The sequence below is a fragment of the Diceros bicornis genome, chromosome 27 (genome assembly GCF_020826845.1).
Source record: "Diceros bicornis minor isolate mBicDic1 chromosome 27, mDicBic1.mat.cur, whole genome shotgun sequence".
In the NCBI taxonomy this organism is placed as follows: Eukaryota; Metazoa; Chordata; class Mammalia; order Perissodactyla; family Rhinocerotidae; genus Diceros; species Diceros bicornis.
In genome coordinates this window covers 1,710,667-1,723,073 of record NC_080766.1, presented here as the reverse complement: position 1 = coordinate 1,723,073, position 12,407 = coordinate 1,710,667, and the positions used below count along the sequence as shown (strand labels likewise).

At 41.1% G+C, this 12,407-nt stretch overlaps 2 long non-coding RNA genes across 2 annotated transcripts in view; both read left to right on the top strand.

Annotated features, from left to right (window-relative positions):
- LOC131423083 (uncharacterized) overlaps positions 1-12,407 on the top strand; it is a 48,124-nt gene that overhangs the window by 27,625 nt on the left and 8,092 nt on the right. The gene's annotated exons all lie outside the window — the stretch shown is intronic.
- Positions 7-1,300, top strand: LOC131423084 (uncharacterized). Its single transcript, XR_009224217.1, has 2 exons — positions 7-659; positions 998-1,300. It is a non-coding gene; the product is annotated as an uncharacterized LOC131423084 (long non-coding RNA).

Genomic DNA, 12,407 nt, shown 5'->3' with positions numbered 1-12,407 from the left:
GAAGTGGAAGACCCATCCAATTGGCGGGTGGGTTGAGGGGAGGATGGCATCAAGGAAATCTTCCTGGAGGAGGGGCTGATTATTCCCATTCTGAGAACTGGTAGATCCTGGATGGAACTGGAGGGAAGGATGGTTTCCAGGACTGGTCCCCTGCCCCACTCCTCACCTCCAACAAGACCCCTGCAGCATCCCCCACCCAGGCCCTGTCTGCATCCTCTCCTTCCCTCTGGTCCCAGGAATACCGAGTCATGAGGGAGATCCTGCTGCTCCAGGAGGCTGCAAAGAATTACAAGCTAGAGCCCGAGGGAGCGATTTGGGGCCTCGTTCCAGGACATGGAGTTGCTCAACGAGAATGAGAGGTGAGGCCGGGCAGGAGTTGGGTGAGGGCAGGGGTGGACTCTCCCTGTTGGCCAGTCCAGAGAGCCTGTCTCCATGGTGCCCCACTCATCCCCCGGCCTGATTACATGGTGATCTCTGGGACACCCAGACTCCAGCTGCTGGGCAGGCAGTGGGGGGACCCCTGAGGTGTGGTTCCTGGTAGGCTCACAGGTGCCTCTCTGTCCTGTAGCTACACCTTGTCCTGCCAGCCAGAGCGTTAGACCTAGTTGGCCTGCAGAGTACGCAAGGCCAAGAAGAACCGGCCATCATCAAGGTCAGGGGTGAGTGAGTGTCTGGGCCGGGGTGACTGACTCCTAGGGGTTCAGTAAGGCTTTGGGCTAAGCGTGGCCTTGGGGAGTCGGATAGCTGGCACTGGGATCCCAGCTCCACTATTGACCAGTCCTGTGACTGGGGTGACTCTCTTCAGCTTCCTGAGACTCCGTTTCCCCCTCTGTGAAATAGGTAATACTAAATGATCGCTCACGTGGCAGGGACAAATGGGGTACTGGTGGCTGACAGCACTGAGCACAGGGTCTGGAGCACCCAGTGCAGTGGGGACATGGTGGGGGGCCATGATTCTGAGGGAGGCCACGCAAGATAACCCGACTCTTCTACTCAGCCCCCAGGCCCCAACCCCGAACCCCATACCAGTGGCCGATCACAGCCCCATCCTCAGCAGCGGGGACACAGCTGGGATGCTTGCGATGCACAGGGTCAGCTCCTCCCATTTGATGGGAAGGGGAGCATTGTAAGCTGATTCCTGGGGTCCCCTGAAGCCCAAGAGAGAAGGGATGACCCCATCCCAGCTCCCTGACATCTCTACCTCAGCACCTACTCACCCATTGGGGAGAGACAGTGGTTATTTGTTGTAAATAATAAATGACATATTTGAATATTATATTAAAGTCCTGTTCCCTTTACAGCTTGGGAGTTGTGGTGTGGTTCTGTCGCTTTCTGTAGGCATGTGAGTGAGACACAGAATCTCACATTTCTCCTTGAATCAAGAACTATTCTGGGCCGGCCCCGTGGCTTAGTGGTTAAGTGCGCACGCTCCGCTGCTGCCGGCCTGGGTTCGGATCCCGGGCGCACACAGGATAAACATGGGCTACACCAGGATAAGGGGCTGTTGTACAGTGACTTGTGTAGTGAGAGTGGGTCCCTAAAGACACTGTGAAATAGAGTTACACACAGTGGCTCCTAGGAAACAACTACAAAGCAATCAACACAGCGGATAGGCGTGGGAATGGGGCAAGCAGAGGAGGGTCAGAGCGACAAAATCTGATGGAAGACACTGAACCACGATGAGTTCCCAGCTCTGTCAACAGCTGCTGTGGTTGCGCCAGGAGATCAAACGCCTGAGACTGCTATTGTGGGGACTGCTGGGAGCACAGTGGTCACTGCGGCCATACCCCAACAGCAGTGCATCAGAGCACACACACCCTGAGACTTTCCTCTCCATTAATCCTTGTTTTAAGATGATGAATATTCTCATGTTACAATGTCTCCTTCCAACACTTGTGGACCAGTGTCATCAGAACCCCCTGAAGAGGGCACAGGCCAGAGTAGGATGGAACACTGGGGGCTGGGGGAGCGGCGCTGCACCTGACTACACGGACTATCACCTGGGCCTATTGAACACGAGAGAAGAACCCGAGGATGTGGTCTAACAAGACTTCCCTATCTTACCACATTCAGAGACACTACACACTCTCATTCTTTCTTTACAAAACTATTAAAGAATTCATGTGTCATTAATTCATAAAGAGGCAAATTCTTGACAAAGTGACAGGGTCCAGTTTCCATGACCAGGTTTTTCAGTTGTTTTGATAATATCCCACATTCAGGAATCGGAAATGTAACCTATTGGGATGTGTAATATAAACAGGGAGTTTTTTTCATGTAGATCAACGCCCAGATTTTTAGGGACGACATAAATCATGAAAGCTGCTAACCATTCCTCCACAGGTTTCAATAAGACATTTAAGTTAATTTACCAATCTCAGGAAAAGAGAATTTGGCAATTCAAGTTTTTTGTTTCTGCATTCAAACATACAGTACAGCTAAGAGAATGAGCAGAAAAAAATTAACAGGAAGGTCTTGCTTGCATTTTATCTTTTGCAAATAAGCAAGATATTTTATGCTCTGTTCCTTTCACAACTCTAATCAATTTTTAAAGAATATGGTACCTCTGACTATCCCTAGGCATGTTTATGTGGGAACCTTGCCAGAATCCAAAGCAGAGATGTTAAAGGTGACGGGTTTCAAATGCTGCCCAAGTGCTGTCTACCTTGAACATCCCTCTCCCAAAGCTGGATGACTAGTCTCTTCCTGAGTGATCAGAGTCGCCATTCGTGTCCCTGAGAGACTGGCCACTCAGGCCTGAGCTGAGATTAGGTGATCAATCTAAAGGGCAAAATGATTAAGCTATTCTCGTCTTAAGGTTGCTGCTTTGGAGGCCACTGCCCTGGAATGCGTTGGTGAAAATGGCCTACTAGATACTTGCCTGGGAATTGGGTTGTTCTCCTCTGCTCTTAGCAGATCCTGGGGAAACCAGTGATTAACCTCACAGATGCCTTAACTTCCACACCTGTGAAAAAGGCAAGAAAGAGCCAGTGTTACCACCCAGCAAAGCTCTTAAGTTGTACTTGCAAGACCAGCCACAAGGGGGAATCTCTCTCAAAAGCTGATGAAAGGATGGCACTTTGGCTGGAGAAGACAGAGGGCAGCAGGCAAAGTGGAAAGTTTCTGGGATGTCAAACCAGTTCCCATAAGCATTTTAGAGAAGCACCTGGCCCTGGACTTGGTAGGGGGCTGTGGAAAGACCCACAGGCACGCAGGTGGGAGGAGGAATCAAACAACGGAGGAAGGCGGTGTGGAAGAGGCACGAGTCCGACTTCTATTTTGGACAAAACCAGTTGCACGCTGCAGGCCCTTGGCTGCCCATGCATCCGCCACATCCTCCTAACTCCCTGGTCCCGCTAGTCCCGTCGCATCCCTCTGGGATTCAGTCCACGTGCAGCGGGTGCAGGACCAGAGTCCTGAGTCAAGGGCGGTGTGTCCCTCGGCCAAGCGCACACAGCCCTGTTCCTCCCCCCAGGGTTAGGCACCGCCCCATGCTCACAGCCTCCTGGGATTTGTAGTCCTGCGGTCCTGCAAGCTCCCAGCTGGGAGCGTTTAAGAGACAAAAGCTCCCAGCATACACAGCTAGGGGCCCCAACTCCTACCTTGTCCCCCCGCCCCTGGTCCCCATCCCTCTGCTTCTCCACCCCACTCTCTATTCCGCCTCTTCTCTATACCATGACCACTCTCTATGCCCTGCCCACCCCCCAGAGTATGCGCAGTGTGGTTGGGCTACATCCCTTGAGGCCAGCACTCAGGTAGGGGTGGGGCTCACCAGCCTGGCTATTGCTGAGGATGCTTGCAGCCCTCCTGGAAACTTCCTGGCCAGTATTTGAAGGGTAAATTCTATATCTAAAATGGAAATATTGGGTGCCTGGGATTCTGGAATTTGCCTTTACAAGGCCACCTGTCCTATCATCCCCTCCATCCCTCCAGGTTGCCATGATCCTCCCTCTGGTTCCCGTGGTCAAGGTCGCTGCAGAGATCTTTCCCTTGGACCTCGCCCACCTGAAGGGCCCATACCCATCATAAAAACTCAAAGCCATGCCACTTGCCAAATTGAGGCAAAAATGGAAAGACCCAGGGGGACACGCAAGGATGAGGGCATTAATAGATCCATCTGATGATGTCATGAGTGAACGTGTTCCACTTTAAAACAAAACATTGCTGTTATTCTGAGATATTGAGTTAGGATCTTTGTGCAAATATGAAGGATTTAAAATGTTTATTGATGTATAACATGAGTACAGAAATATATGCAGAAATCATCCATGTAAACCTCAAAGAATTATTACAAAGCGAGCACACTTGTGTGACCAAGAACTAGCACCAGCTTCATTCCAGCGCCAACAATCCATTTCTCCCTCCTTCCTCCCAAAAGGTAAGCGATATCTTACCAGCAAACACTGTATATCGAGTTTGTCTTCTTATACGAGTTTTTTATTACAGAACAATTTAAACAATATACAAAATAAACAAAATAGCATAGTAGGCCCGTCACCCAGCTTCAACAACTACTAACTGTCAGCCAATTTTGTTTCATCCACATTCCATCCCATTCCCACCTCACTTTATTATTCTTTTAGTCCTTTGTGTGTGGGGGGTGTAAGATGTACGCACACTGAAAGACACAACTCTCAACTGTACAGTTTTGGCAAATAAACATGCCCATATAACCTTCACCCCTTTAAGAATAGAATAGTTCCATCACCCCCAGAAAACTCCTTCCTGTTCCTTCCCAGGCAATTTTTTCTTTCCCCCGAGGCAACCACTGCTCTGGTTTTTTCATCATAGGTTCATCTTGGCTGAAATCATCCCAAGTGTTTTGTTTTCTGTCCAGCTTGCCTCCCTCAACACGAGGTTGATGAGACTCACCCAGCATGTGTGTGTCAGCGTTTGCTCCTTGGCATGGCTGAGGGCGTTCTGCTCTGTGGTTGCCCTACAGTGCGCTCGTCTTGCAGGTCATCTCCTGTGAACATTCTTGTACAAACCCTTTTTTTTGCTTCTTAATTCCTTTATTAGCATTTAAGTGACACACCTTTGCATTTTTTAGTGGTTGGTCCAGATTACAATATGCATCTTTAACATATCACTGCCTACCTAGACTTAATAGTGCACCAGTTTAATCAATGTAAAATATGGAAGCCTTGCTACAGAACAGTTCCATTTACCTATGTCTGTCCATTATGTTATTGTTGTCATAAATTTTACATCTACCCATGTTGTAAATCCCACAATACAATGTTATAATTTTTGCTTTAAATAGTCATAGGTCTTTTAAAGAAATTAAGAGAAAAAATTTAAGTATTTGGAGGGAGATGCTTTGAGGCTCTGCAAATGTACTGTTTCTTCTTTAAGTTTCACCCACAGTTTTTGCATTCTTCAGTCAGTCTTGCTCACAGTAATTATTACTGTGGTGTTCTAGTGGCAATTTTCTATTTCATGCTATCCAGCCACGTTTTTATTTGGAATTCTGTGAGGAAGATTCCCCCCCTACTTCTCCCTTCCTTCTTCCTCTCTTTCTCTCTTTCTCTCATTCTTTTTTTTTTCTCTTTCTTTCTTCCTTTCTTATTTAATCTATTTCATATCAGTATAGACTCATGGATATTTATTTTGTTCTCTGGGTAATAATCCAATGCTACCATTATTTATTTTGTTGCTCACAATTTTCCAGCTTGAGCCATTGGGAAGTCTTTCAGATTGATTCCTTTTGACACATCTCATCATTTTCTGTGTTTTTTTTAAAGCACTTTCCTACTTTCTGGCATTACAAGGTGTTCCAGGTTCATCTTGTATTTTCCATCTCCAGCCCTAGAATTAGCCACTTCTCCAAGAAAACCTGCTTCTTTTTATTGGAGAATGATATAAATGCAGATCTGGGAGCTAGGTGTGCTCATTGATACTAGAGTGTAACTGCTTCTAGACCCACTCAGCAGAGCTTGGAAATGTATGTATGAATATAAACTCAGGTATACACATCTATCTGTTGATCTATCCATCTATCTATCAATCTAACTATCTATCTGGATAGAGATATTAAAAGAGACATGGATTTATACTGATACTTCCAACTCCAATCCAGCACCACAGATTTTATTCTAGCATTCTCCTTTTGTTTATATGTAACTTCTTTTACCAACAGTGAGAAACTTAACTCCAGTTATCTACAATATATTTACTAATGTGTCAACTAGTTTCAGAATTGCTAATCCATACCCTTATGAGAAACACATTTATCACCTAGTGTACAGTGTTTTTGTCCAGTACTTTAGATTTACAGTATCCCGTCAAAGCACTGTCTTCCAAAGTTACTTAGGTCAGGACCTTTCACCCCCACCCCTTCTGTGTGGTTATGTCAGGTGCTTGTAATACAGTGAGATTCATTTGTTGCTGCATTCCATCTGAGTTCCCCAGCATCCTGATTGATTTTTAAAATTTGCAGAGTAAAATTCACTCTTTGCGGTGTACAGTTCTACGGGTTTTGACAACTTTATGGTCGTGTATCCATCTCTACAGTACCATACAGAGCTGTTTTTTTCACCCCCAAAATTCTCTCATACTGTCTCTTTGTAGTCAACCGCTTCCCCCACTCCATCCCTTGGCAACCACTGATCACTTTCCATCTCTGTAATTCTGCCTTTTCTAGAAAGTCATGTAAATGGAATCATATACCATATAGCCTTTTGCATCTGGCTTCCTTCACTTAGAGAAATGCCTCCAAGATTCATCCATGTTGTTGTGTGAATCAAGAGTTTATCCTTTTTATTGCCAAGTACTATTCTAATGTCCCGATGCACCACAGCTTCTTTCTCGACTCACCTGATGAAGGACACTTAGTTTATTTCCAGCTTTTGGCAATTATGAATAAAATGGCTATAAAGATTCACACAAAGGTTTTTGTTTAAACATTAGTTTTTAATTTGTTTCAGTAAATACCTAGGAGGGGGATATCTGAGTCATATAATAAATGTATGTTTAACTTTATAAGAACCTGCTAAACTGTTTTCCAAATGAAACTATCATGTTGCATTCCTAGTTCTAGTTGCTCCTAGTCCGCACCAGCACTTGGTATTTGCAATTTGATTTTTTATTCTAGCTATCTAATATGTGTGCGGTCTCTTATTGTGGCTTCTGCTTCCTTTATGAAAGTGAGTTCTGCTAAATATAGAATCCTGTGTTGACTTTTGGGTTTTCATTTTGCACTTGAAGGATGTCATTTTGTTATTGATTTGTCTCTTTTGTGTTTGATAATGTATCATCCATCATTCACATTATTTCTCCCTGTATGTAATGTCTTCCCATGTATATATGTAGTTCCTTGACTGCTTTCAAGATTTTCCTTTATCTTTGGATTTTAGCAGCTTGACTATCACGTGCCTAGGTATGGTTTTAATTTGTGTTTTATTTTGTGGGTTTCCTGACTTTCTTGGATCTAAAATTTTAGATTTTCCACCAAATTTTGAAAGTTATGCTATTACTTATTGATTTACCTTTCTGCCTCATTTAATTTTTCTGTCTCTCCCCTCTGCTGGAGACTCAATCATCTCACAGGTTGTAAGGCTCTCTTCATTTTTCTTCAAAATTTTTACATTCTTTTCTTCAGGCTAGATAATTTCTATTGCTCTATCTTCATGTTTCTTCTACTGTTTCTCATCTACCGGTAAACTCAAAAGTATTTTTTTATTTCATCTTCTTATTTGGTACTTTTTTGTAATTTCCATTTCTCTGCTGAGTTTCAACATCTGTTCATTCATTATGAGAATATTTTTCTTTACCACCATGATCATCTTTATAATAGTTACTCTCTTATCCTTGTTTGCTAATTGCAACACCTTGAGGATAGCTTCTACTGCCTGCTTTTGCTCATATATGGATTACATTTTCCTATTTCTTCAAATCTCATGATTTTTCAAAATTGTGTACTGGAAACCATGAATGATAGTTATAGAGACTCTGGATTCTATTGTATTCCTTTGAAGAGTGTTGTTGTTTTTCTAGCAGAGAGTTAACTTGGCTGGACTGAAACTCCAATCCTGTCTCCTTTACAGTGAGCATAGCTGAAATCCTCATTCAGTTCTTTCATCTTCCAACTGTTGTTTACACAAGGCCCTCTGGGGCCTACCGTGCATGTGTGTTGTTCAAAGATCTGCCAATTTGGTGTGTGTTGGGGGGAGACATTCATACATATTTTGAGATTTTCCTCTTTGTGTGTCCCTCCCTTCCAGAATTTCTCCCCTAACTTTCCAGCTACTCTGCCAGCCCCAAAATATGTCCTGTAGCATTACAAGTAAGACTGTAGTTTTTCCCCTGTCTGGGCCATGTACAGATTTTGGAATGCTTTGAGGCAAAAGACTCAAGCTTGCAAATATCTCCTGGTGCAATTCCCATCACTTAAGGGAAGACGCTGTCTCAGTTCTGCTTGCTTTGGAAGAGATTTATACATACACACACATACACATTTATTATATGTATATTACATATAGATAAATGATTCTCTATAAATATATATAATATTTTATGCAGATTTTATCATTGTTATCTGTGAGAGTGTTAGTTCAACAAGCTACTCCACCATTACTGGAAGCCAGACCTTGTCTTTTTTGGATTTTATATAAATTGAATTATAAAATATATTGCCTTTTGAATATAATTTCTTTTATGCCGCATTATGATTGTGATAGTTATCTATGCTATTGCATGTAGCTAGTGTTTGTTTATTTGTTGGAAATAATTAATTTTTTTAAATGGTCATAAAATATGCATAACATAAAATTGACCATTTTAACCATTTTTAAGTGTACAGTTCAGTGACATTCAGTACATTCACATTATTGTGTAGCTATAACCTCCAACCATCCACAGAACTATTTTTACCTTGCAGTGAAACTCTGTGCACATTAAGCAACAACTCCCTGTTGTCTCTCCCTCTTGCCCCTGGGAACCACCATTTTCCTTTCTATTCCTATGAATTTGACTACTCTAAGTACCTTATATGAGTAGAATCATACACTATTTTACTTTTGTGGCTGGCTTTATTTCACTTAGCATAAAGTCTTTAAGGTTGATCCATGCCATAGCATGTGTCAGAATTCCTTCCTTTTTAAGGGTGAATGGTATTCCACTGTGTGTATCCAGCACATTTTTTTTGTCAATTCATCCGTTGATGGACACTTGGCTTGCTTCCAGCTTCTGGCTATTTTGAATAACACTGTTAATGACAGGGGTGTATGTATATGTCTTTTTACCTCTGCATTCAGTTCTTTAGGGTGTATACCCATAAATGGTGTTCTGAGATTCATTTTCTCCCATGTGGGAGGGTTCCCCAGACCTCCAACAAGCAATTCTTGGAATGTCAGCTGGTCGTCAGATAATTCAACTCAATTTGATGCTGTCAACACAGAGATACATCCGATTCCACAGGTTGAGGGCTCAGTCCTATAAGACTGCACACCCACCCAACCTCACTTCAACTTCATATGCTAGTTAGAAGCCCAGGTTGTTTCCTGTACTTCTGACTGACTGGCTGTAAACCAGAGCTTCCCACAACCTCCTCCTTGGGTTTGATTAATTTGCTAGAGTGGCTCACAAAACTCAGAGAAACATTTACTAGATCACCAGTTTATTATACAAGGATATAACTCAAGAACAGCCTGATGGAAGTGGCGCATAGGGAAAGGTATGTGAGAAAGAGCACAGAGCTTTTATGCCATCTCCAGGTGCACCACTCTCCAGTCACTCCTTGTCATTGGCAACCTGGAAGCTCTCTGAACCTCCTTCTATTGGGATTTTTACTGAGGCTCCCTCATGTAGGCATGATCAATTATTAACTCAGTTTCCAGCCCCTCTCCCCTGTCTGGAGGATAAGGAGTAGGGCTAAATATTCCAAGCTTCTAATCAGGGCTTGGTCTGTCTGGTGACCAGCCCCCATCCAGGAGCCATCCAGGAGCCCACCCAGAGTTGCCTCAATAGAACAAAAGATTCTCCTAGTGTTCTTATCACTTAGGAAATTACAAGGGTTTTAGGAGCTCTGTGTCAGGGATGGAGTCAAAGACAAATATTAGAACAAGAGATGCTCCTAGTGCTCTTATCATTTAGGAAATTACAAGGGTTTTAGGAGCTCTGTGCCAGGAACTAGAGGCAGAGACCAATAAATATATTTTCTATTATTTCAGAACCCATAAGTGGAAATGCTAGATGATATGGTAATTCTATTTTTAATTTTTGAAGGAACTACCATACTGTTTTCCACAGTTTTATATTCTCACCATCAGAGCACAAGGGTTCCAATTTCTCAACATTCTTGCCAACATGTTATTTTCTGATTTTGTGATAGTAACTATCCTAATGGGTATGAAGATGTATCTCATTGTGGTTTTATTTTGCATTTTCCTGATTCTTAGTGATGTTGAGCATCTTTTCATGTGTGTACTGGCCATTTTTTATCTTGTTTGGAGAAATGTCTATTCGAGTCCTTTGTGCATGTTTAAATTGGGTGTTTTTTTAATTGTTGAGTTGTGAGAGTTCTTTATATATTCTAGATATTAAGCCCTTATCCGATATGTGATTTGCAAATATTCTCAACCATTCTGTGGGTGGCCTTTTTACTTTGTTGATAGTATCTTGTGATACAGAAAACTTTTGCATTTTGATGAAGTCCAATTTGTTATTTTTTTGTTGCTTATGTCTTTAGTGTCATATTAAAGAAATCATTGTTGGCAATGGCATTTGGACTCAATGACACACAGCTTTTACCCTGTGTTTTCTTCTAAGGATTTTATAGCTTCAACTCTAACATTTACATCTTTGATCTATTTTGACTTAATTTTTGTATATGGTGTAAGGTAAGCATCCAACCTCATTCTTTTGCATGTGGGTATCCAGTTTTCCCAGCACCATTTGTTGAAAAACTTATCCTTTCTCCAATGAATGGTCTTTGCACCCTTGTCAAAAATCATTTGACTGTATAAGCAAAGGTTTATTTCTGGGCTCTCTATACTATTTCATTAGTATATTGTGTGTATTTATGCCAGTACCACACTGTTTTGATTACTTTGTAGTAAGTTTTGAAATCAGGAAGTATGAGTTCTCTAACTTTGTTCTTCTTCTTCTAGATTGTTTTGGCTATTCAGGGTCCCTTGAGGGTCCATATGCATTTTAGGACATATTTTTATATTTTTGCAAAAAACATCATTGGAACTTTTACCTCTTTGAATAAGTTGAGTCTTAAGTATTTTATTCTTTTTGATGATATTGTAAATAAAAATGTAATGTCTCTAGATTTCTTTTTCAGATTACTTATTATTAATGTATAGAAGAACAACTAATTTTTGCATGTTGATTTTGTGTCCCACTACTCTGCAGAATTTATTAGTTCTAAAAATTTTTTTCTGGAATTTTTAGGGGTTTCAACATATAAGATAATATTTGTAAACAAATATAATATTACTTCTTCCTTTCCAATTTGGATGCTATTTCTTTCTTTTTCTTGCCTAATTGCTTTGTCTAGAACTTCTAATACCATGTTGAATAGAAGTGGTGAATGTGGGCCTTCTTGCCGTGTTCCTGATCTTCGAGGAAAAGTTTTCAGTCTTTCACCCATGAATATGGTGTTCTGTGTGAATTTCTATATACGGCTTTTATTATGTTGAAGTAGCTTCCTTATATCTGAGGGTTTTTAACATGAAAGCATGTTCAGTTTTGTCAAATGCTTTTTCTGCATCCATTAAGATGATCTTTTTATTTTTTCCTTCATTTTGTTAATGTAGTTTATTACATTGATTTATTTTCATATATTGAAACATCCTTGCATTCCAGGAATAAATCCCACCTAAAAATGATGTATAATCCTTTTAATATGCTGCTGAATTTGGTTTGTTACTATTTTATTGAGGATTTTTGTATCAATATTCATCAAAGATATTGTACTTTTCTACAATAGAAATTGTACTTTTCTCTTCTATTGTATTCTATTATAGTTTTCTATTTCTGTAGTTTCAAACACCTGTCATTTTATTTTCTCTTAGTGTCTTTGGCTCTGATATCAGCATACTGCTAACCCCACAGGAGGACTTTAGAAATAGTCTCTCCTCTTCAACTTTTTGAAAGAGTTTGAAAAGAATTGGTGTTATTTAATTTAAAAAAAAGGCTTTGTGCCCAGGAATAAATTCAGCATAAAATAAATACAAATATTTTTTAAAAATGTGAAAAAGTTGTTTTCCTAAAAGAAATTAAAAATGAAGCAAGTACATTACTTACCACTTTACTACTTAAAATTTTTTTAACCTAATAATAGGCATGAAAAAATTGTTAGAATTAAAATGACTCAAGTGTTCATTTTCTTCATTACAAATTTTCTGACAGAAGTATATGATACCATCATGTATGACATCTTTTATCAAAAAATGGTCATT